Below are 8,428 nucleotides of genomic sequence, written 5' to 3'. Positions count from 1 at the left end.
AGGCCGCGGCATAGGGGCCGGCCCACTCCCCCCTCCTCCACTCCTTTATATACGTGGCCAGGGGGCACCCCATAGACACAACAATTGATCTCTTGATCTCTTAGCCATGTGCGGTGCCCCCCTCCAGCATATTCCACCTCGATCATATCGTAGCGGTGCTTAGGCGAAGCCCTGCGTCGGTAGCAACATCATTACCGTCATCACGCCGTCGTGCTGACGAAACTCTCCCGTGAAGCTCTGCTGGATCGGAGTTCACGAGACATCGTCGAGCTGAACGTGTGCTGAACTCGGAGGGGCCTTACGTTCGGTACTTGATCGGTTGGATCGTGAAGACGTACGACTACATCAATTGCGTTGTGCTAACGCTTCCGCTTTCGGTCTACGAGGGTACGTGGACACACTCTCCCCTCTCGTTGCTATGCATCACCATGATCTTGCGTGTGCGTTGGAATTTTTTTGAAATTACTACGTTCCCCAACACAAACACATAGCCATTTGCTCTTTCATAGATGCATCTCTGGACTCATCAACAAGTAAAGCAAATTTCCTATCTCCAATCTCCTCTATAATGACTTTGGTGGTCTCTTGTGCACAAGCCTTGCATAAATCCAATTGTATCTCTTGTGAAGTCAGTAGATGGTTCCCTCCTCCATCACCAAACAATTTTTCCACCTTTGGGTCTTTCTTCATGAACAAGTCCAACAACTCTTCGAAGTTACCCTTATTCATTGAGCTAGCAGACTCATCATGACCACGAAAAGCAAGAGCTTGTAGTGTAAAAAAATTGACAATACCCAATATAATGAAGAGACGAGCTTTGTATTCTTCTTCTCTCTTCTTAGAACCCCTATCAAACACATGTGGCAGATTTTGTCTTTTATTTTTGAAATCATCATAATGTTGTCTAGATTTATTATGAGCACTATCATGCTTGCCAACATGCTGATTAAAAACATTAGGTCCATCCTTCCAAGATTTAAATCCATTTTTCGTGAATGCCTCAACACCATAGTTTGCAGCTCTTGGTTGCTTAAATAGAAAATAATAAAAGCAAAAGGCTGCTTTTTTTCAATGCTATATTCCAACCAGCCGCGATGATCATTATACCAGTAATCATGAAAGCTTCTACCATTTATCTGTTCATATGTATGATCAGTTGGTTGACATGGACCCATACTAATGTACTCCCTTCTAGCAAGATCTCTAATGTTTGCATCCAAATCCTCAATTGGTATTCTCTTACCAGGGTCTGATTCAATATCACCAGGTTTAAGTTGAGTCGTAACACTAGGGGCATTATCAGTTGTTCGAGTTGAAGGACCTGTTTCTGCAGTTTCTGTGGTTCGAACTTGAAAAAATGAATTCAATGTCTTGTTTCTTTTACTCATCTTGCCTTCCTGTAACATTTATAGAAACAAAATTACTATCTGTCTAAATAGGTTTCCATATCTAACAAAAATTGGCATCAAGCAAACAATGGTGGCATCTAGCAATTACAGAGTACAGGAACTCTACCTAGTGAATCCTTAGTGAGGGGGCCATGCTTACAAGATTAGAATAGAGCTCCACGCCTCCAACGAACAGAGCTCAATGCTGCACTGTCTCTGTCCTAAAAGCTATACATCAGAATTCAGAAGTTCGGAATAGAGCTCCACGCCTCCACCGAACAGAGCTATACATCGAACTCGAAGAAAACTAGGAAGTAAGGAAGGGATACCTTTGCTCTTGGCCTCTTGCTCTGCTGTCTGCTATGTGCTGCGGCTCGCCGGACGCCAGGAAGCCTGCCGCCTCGCAGAGGTCGCCGCCTCGTCGGACAGGGCAGCAGCCCGCAGCACCGAAGCAGCGCAACCTGATGCCGCAGAAGGGGGTTGAAGGGGCCAGAGCTGGCCGGCAGGGTAGGCGGCGGGCGGCGCCTAGGGTTCGTCCAAGTCAGGGGAACGGGCTGCCGGTGGCTGGCTGGTTCGTGTTCGTCCAGACTCGAAGTAGACGCACAGGCAGGCCGCAGGCAGATGAGGCAGGCAACGAACGAGATGGGCCTCACGCCCCAGGCAGTCTTCGTTGTTCTACAGTATATTTGCTACAGTATACAAGCGAGATGGGTCTCACGCCCCAGGCAGCCGCCTGGGCTGCCTGGGGCCTGTCTCCGCCCATGGCATCATGAATTTGCAGTGATAGTCGCACTCCGAATGGATGCTTCAGGACGTAGCAGACGATAATTTCTGTACGTGTTCTGGCTGATGTATTCTTTAGTTCATTACTCTTAACTTTTGTACGTGTTCTGGCTGATGTGTTCAGGCCGGCGGCGGCAGCATTCTAGGAAACATGCCAAGAACTAGGCTAGAAGAGAAACTCCCGCCTGCCTGTATATGCGTGGAGTTTCTCCAAGAAACTCCCGCCTGCTTGCCTAGAAGAGAACGACAGGAAATTTTCAACACGGCTGGTGCTGATGCAGCATCGAAAGATAGCAGTTTATTCTACGGCATGGTAATGATTTTTATATGAAATGATTTGGACGTGAACTGAAAGCATATACAGTTAATGACAGAGCATGGGCTAGTCAATATTTACAATGGATACGGCAGTGTTCACCGTCAAGTGGGGTTACTCCGCGGGCGGATCCTCCATTCTCGTCTCTTCTCCTTGCCGTCCGGGGCAAGGTGCCTGGGTTAGTCCGCGGGCGGATCCATCACGCTAGGTATACCCCCATCTCCCATCCGTCCGGCGCTTCCTCTCATTGGGCACGAGGCGTTTTGTACACTGTAGCTTGTTCGGTGCAGCAATGGATGGCCTTATGTCCGTTAATCCATCCTCTTTCCAGGGTGTCAGATCGACGACGCGGATCCAGCCGGTTCAGATCAGTTAATGCGTTCCTCCGACTCTGCGAACCGAGAAAAATCCAGCTTCCATTTTCCTCGTATGCCACCACCGCCCGGCACAATGTTGATTCGTAGCTTTTCCAGTGTAATGGTGCTTGGAAATTGTGGCTTACATCGATTAATCCTCTTTCCAGGCTATTGATTGATGACACTGTCAGTGCATTATGACGACTTGGGCTCCACGCAGAATCCACTCGCGAGCTCTCTGCTACCATGTCTATCGAGGTAGCTCTCGTGATTGTGGCGACGGGGGTCCTCAAACCTGTCCTGGAGAAGCTGGCCACCTTGCTTGGCAAAGAGTACAAGCGATTCAAGGGTGTGCGCAAAGAGATCAAGTCTCTTAGTCATGAGCTGGCCGCCATGGAGGCTTTTCTCATCAAGATGTCTGACGTGGAGGACCCCGATCCACATGATAAAGTCTGGATGAATAAGGTGCGGGAGTTGTCCTACGACATGGAGGATGCCATCGACGACTTCATGCAAAGTGTCGGTGATAAAGATGAAAAGCCAGATGGCTTCATTGAAAAAATCAAGAAATCACTAGGAAAGTTGGGAAAGATGAAGGCTCGCCGTCGGATCAGCAAGGAGATGCAAGATCTCAAAAATCATATCCAAGATCTCTGTAGTGTAGCTAATCGGTCATGGTCTTCGAGGGTGATTCCTCCTTCACCACTCCTAATACGACTCTGTCCTGCAACCCCTCAAAGTGCGAACCTCGAGGGTGATTCCTCCTATGTTCATCTTGAGGATTACATCGAGTGGGATCCATCGAGGGTGATTCCTCAGGTTTTCCCCCTTGATGTTTTGGACACACAGTTACCTTGACTTTACTTCAGACCTTGTTAAAGTCAGGCGGGCCTAGAGAGCACCCGCGAGAGATACCTTTCTGAAAGTCGGGCAGGCCTGGAGAGCACCCGAGAGATGTTACGGTGGCGGCTGGCTGTTTAGCGGTATCACCTAGGAGGTGGTGGTGGCTCCGAATTTCTCCTGACAGCAGTCACTACTTTTAATTGTTAATGCACTGACAGGTTTGGGTATTTGTTCTGAGTTGGCCACTGGCCTATACGCACTAACCACCACGCGCGAACAGCTATGGGCACTCGGCGTCGTAGTATCAGGCAAAGCTTTGTCAGATGTCCAGTTCAGCATTGTGGGCCTGTCGGGCCAGTGCCATCAATGATGAGATGGCGCTCGTCCTAGCTCGTCGCATAACCACCTGAAGATGCACCTGTCCCAATGCCTTTTTCATGAGCCCCAATGCCTTTTTCATGAGCATTGGGGCGCCTGCAGAGTTCCTGAGTTGGTCATATAAGCTCATATTCTCGATGCTATAGATGGTGGTGCCTGCAGAGTTTCTGAGGTCAATCAAAGACTTCCTTTCCTGATCCCTCTGAGAATTTAGCTCGGCTTCCTTAACCATCTCCTCGATCGATGTCACTGTGAGACAAACCACCTGAAGATTTGATGGTGGCATCCTGCTCTTTGCCAGTGGACTTGTCCTTTGCTGACACCTTGACAATACCATTGGCATCAATGCCCAAGAAGCTTGTTATCTGTGGCCATCTCCCTCTCACCCTGAGCTTCTGATCTTGTTCAAGTTCCAACGCCAAGTATGGACGAGACGGCGTACACGCACATGCAGATAGTTTTGTTAGGCTTCATATTGTTAACGCTTAGAAACATTAAAAATGTTTCTTTCCATTCTAAAATGATCATTTATATGTCAACCAGTTTGTAGAAGTGTATATAAGAGTTGGACAATTATTAGGACTCGTTTGGCATAGAGGGACTTCCACCCAATTCCCTTGAAACCTCAAACCCCCCTCCAGCCACACACATCCCCTCTATATAGAACAACATTTGACAGGGAGGGATTGCCATATTGAATTGAAATGGTGTAAAGCGGTTAAAAATATGATCTTGCAACAGTTCTTCACATCAACAACATAATTTGCTTGACTTGGAATTAATATTATCACATAATTGTGCAGTCACATCACAAACATATTCCAGCAGCATGACTTGGAACCAATAATATCTCATAGGTATTCGGCCTTCGCAAGTCTCAGGAAAGACATGCATACATTTAAGCATGCTGAGAATACATAATCATGCTTAATTATTTGTGCAACAGAGAGAAAAGCACCACTTGATGTTCTGCAGCGATTGTTGGAAGATTCCACTTCTCAACCTAATTCAGTGAGACCAGAAAAAGCTGATGATACTAAAGAAAACAAGGTAATGTTGCTACTGTTAACAATAGAAGTTCCATGAATTTGCTTGCTTTTGAACCAAACAGAGGTTATAGATATGGTGAATATATGCGTCCGGTTGAGAACAAAAAGAATTAAAGAATTACTTGAGCAAGTAAAGTGAATATATGCGTCTCAGGAAACAGGCTTAAATTTTCTAATATCGCTTAAAATTTGAAGGCACATAATTCAGAGTTAGTTTCTCACCACGGCTCTAAAATATAAAAGATAAACTCAAATGAACTAGCATTGAACCTTTAGTTACAATTAACAATAGCTGAAGACTATGGACTACGGAAGAACATGGGAATAATTCCCTTTAGGCTATTGAAGAAACATGTATCATATCTAAGCTAGCACAGGATCTCTCGATCTATCAAGAACAACTATACTCAGCTACAAAGGAATGGGCTGTGGACGAAACATGTATGATAAATTTTCTAAAAGATTGAACAAGGGTATAGTGGTTGTCTTTTAAATTCTCAAGGACCTAGAGTCATAAGAGGATTGAGATAGGCCGCTTAAGAAATGAGAAACTAATCACGATGCCCTGCATTGTACTTCTTTGTATTGAGAAGAGCCTCATCCTTTCATCTTTAGGGCAGACCTTACAAATGACGCCATCATCTTTTCCTTCTGCCCAAAAAAAGACAAGTTATTATATTGGAAATATAAGTAAAACCAAAACGGGCAACACATCATTATCACATTGTACCTCTATCTTATTAAATCCAATGGCGTTAACGAAATCTTGCATGTCTCCGAACTGCTCTGGGAAAGTCTCACGAAGGTGAATGATGTAATCAGCTTTTTTTTTCCAATGCACTGCACATGCACTACCTCGTAACACTAGCTTGGGTGGGTAAAAGAAATGGTTTTTTAGGTAAAAAAATAAGAACAGACCTTTATGCCTAGCATTTGCTCCTTGTTTGCGTTACAGAGGAAAGACAATAACTGTTTCGAACTTTTGCAATAGTGACATCTTCCTAAAATTTCAGATAGGGATCTCTCTCAGATTGCTAAAATAAGAATATGCATTATTTATATTAAACTTTTTTACCTTTCGTAAATTAGTTATTTAACCATAAATTAGATTTTATTTTCTTATTAATATATCTTATAAGTAGATAATTTATTTTATTTTCTTGCTGTTTTTCAAAATATTAGACAATAACTATTTTTAAAATAATGATAAACACTATCCAATATGTGAGCATAGAGGTTCTCACAAATACAAAGGATGGCAACGATTTATCATTACAAATGCTCCTTTTGTGTTAAACTATAGAGTGAAGACATTAAAAAAATATTTTCCTAACTCTTAGCAAATTCAAAACACCACATTTTTCGATCAATTAAGTTATGGCGTTGATTATATTTTGATATTTATTTATGTACTGACATCCAAATATATAAATTTCTAGGTAGAATATTGTACCAAGATTTTGAGGGATCGGACAATCAAATATATAAATTTTTCCCTAAATATAAGAAAATATAACTGACCATATCCACCAAAAAATCATTTGTGACACTTAATATAATATTTTAAAAAATGCAGTGCCATCCAGATACCTAAATATCTTGGTAGAATATTCTATAATGGGCGGGTCTAACAATACAAATATAAGTAGAAGTGAGCCTTGAATCCTGTCAGGCTAACTCACTACTTCGTGCGCTAGCCAAGAAGAACCATGGCCTTTCTCACCTGATAGAGGACGTAAATAGAATACATTCTCATTAAACTTACTCTCTCTGTTCCTAAATATATGGTGTTTTGGTAGTTCAAAGGGACTACTTATTTAAGCTTCGTAGTGCCATATTCTTGAAGGTGAGCGATGAAATGCCCGCAACACCATGGAGAAAATGGTACATAGAAAATGAAGGTGGCATAAGCCATACGAATACACCTCATTTCCATGCTTCTCAATGCAGAAGTAGTTCATAGTTCCCCTCTCGCCAATCCTAAAAGTTCGACTTCCTTCAGTCCATTGGCAAGCCTTTCAAGTTTCCAACCAGCAGTCACAAAATTCAGTTTGTATGTAACATCATAAATGCATGGAGTACTACTGCTGATTTTTGAACATCTGTTTTTTATTTTAATTTTTTTAGAAAAGGAGGATGTACCCCCGGCCTCTGCATTTGGACAATGCATGCAACCATATTATTAATTATTTACATAGACCATACAAGGTGATATATCAATAAGCCTGAAGCCACCATCTTGGCAACACCGTTGCTACTCCTATCCCCTTGATAAAGGCGTGCCGAATGTCCGGGCCTAATACATCCTTCGGCTTGGTAGGTGGGTACACTTTAGTACATATGAACTTTTGAATAGTTAAATTGATGCCGTAAACTTACTTTGCATGTGCAGTCATAGTTCTGTCCAATATCAAATGCTAAGGTCAAAACTTTTCATGGTGGTGTGATAACTCGGAGTCTCGGACCGTAGGCACATGATTACGCCGACCACAGTCGGTAGGTACACCACATGGTGGTTGACCACGTGGTTCTGTCTCGGATGCCATGGTTGATTGCGGTCATCAAGTTTGCAGTCGTGAGCACAGCCATGATCACCACCACCTTCACCACGTAATTAATTGGCTCCTTCAAGGTCAGAAATATGCAATGATGTCATGAGTATCTACTTGTCTACAACATCCAAGCTGCATTCAAAAAATGTGTATGCTGTCTTTATCTCCGAAAGGTAATTGTTCAAACCTGTCTTTGTTTAGGCAGTTATCGCTCCCAGCGACAGATAATTGCTGCACGATTCAGATAGAGACCACAAACTAGTAGTACACATGTGAGGCTCTGGAAGTCTTTGTTGGAATGAACCACGCGTCATAGTCCGGCTCGGACGTGATACACATCACCGAGTAGTATGTACATGTACCCCTACGTTGTAATAAACTGTGAGTTTCGGCGACTTGATACGGCGGCGACTTCGCACGTACGTGTATACGTGCTTGTACGGCCGGCCAATTGCTAGCTTGCCTGCTTGTTTGCCTTGTTTACTTGTACGTGTGCGTAGTCACTCAAAGTCCGTCCGTAAAAGTAATTCTGCCGGTCCGACGACTACAAGTGTGCTGTTGACGGAAACAACTCGTCAACGTGTGCAACGTGCAAGGCAATCTGGGCCAACAGTCTTTTAAATTGGCTAGTGTCATTGCTTTACGGGCTGTTTTGTTGTTGCTACACATTGGCTGCACATTCTGTATATGTTGAATTTATTGCATTTGGTGCTGAGGGCATCTCCAGCCGTTCGGCCCCTCAGGACGCCTAAAAATCGTCCCC

General features: G+C 43.7%; 1 pseudogene; it reads right to left on the bottom strand.

The window, feature by feature from the left end:
- Positions 1-465: 465 nt before the first annotated feature.
- Positions 466-1,175, bottom strand: LOC147967144 (uncharacterized; annotated as a pseudogene).
- Between the last annotated feature and the right edge of the window lie 7,253 nt (positions 1,176-8,428).

This window comes from Triticum urartu, chromosome 6A (genome assembly GCF_056163025.1).
Source record: "Triticum urartu cultivar PI428250 chromosome 6A, HENAU_Tu73, whole genome shotgun sequence".
NCBI classification, from domain to species: Eukaryota; Viridiplantae; Streptophyta; class Magnoliopsida; order Poales; family Poaceae; genus Triticum; species Triticum urartu.
Note: the sequence above shows the minus strand (reverse complement) of the source record. Positions and strands in the feature narration are given on the sequence as shown.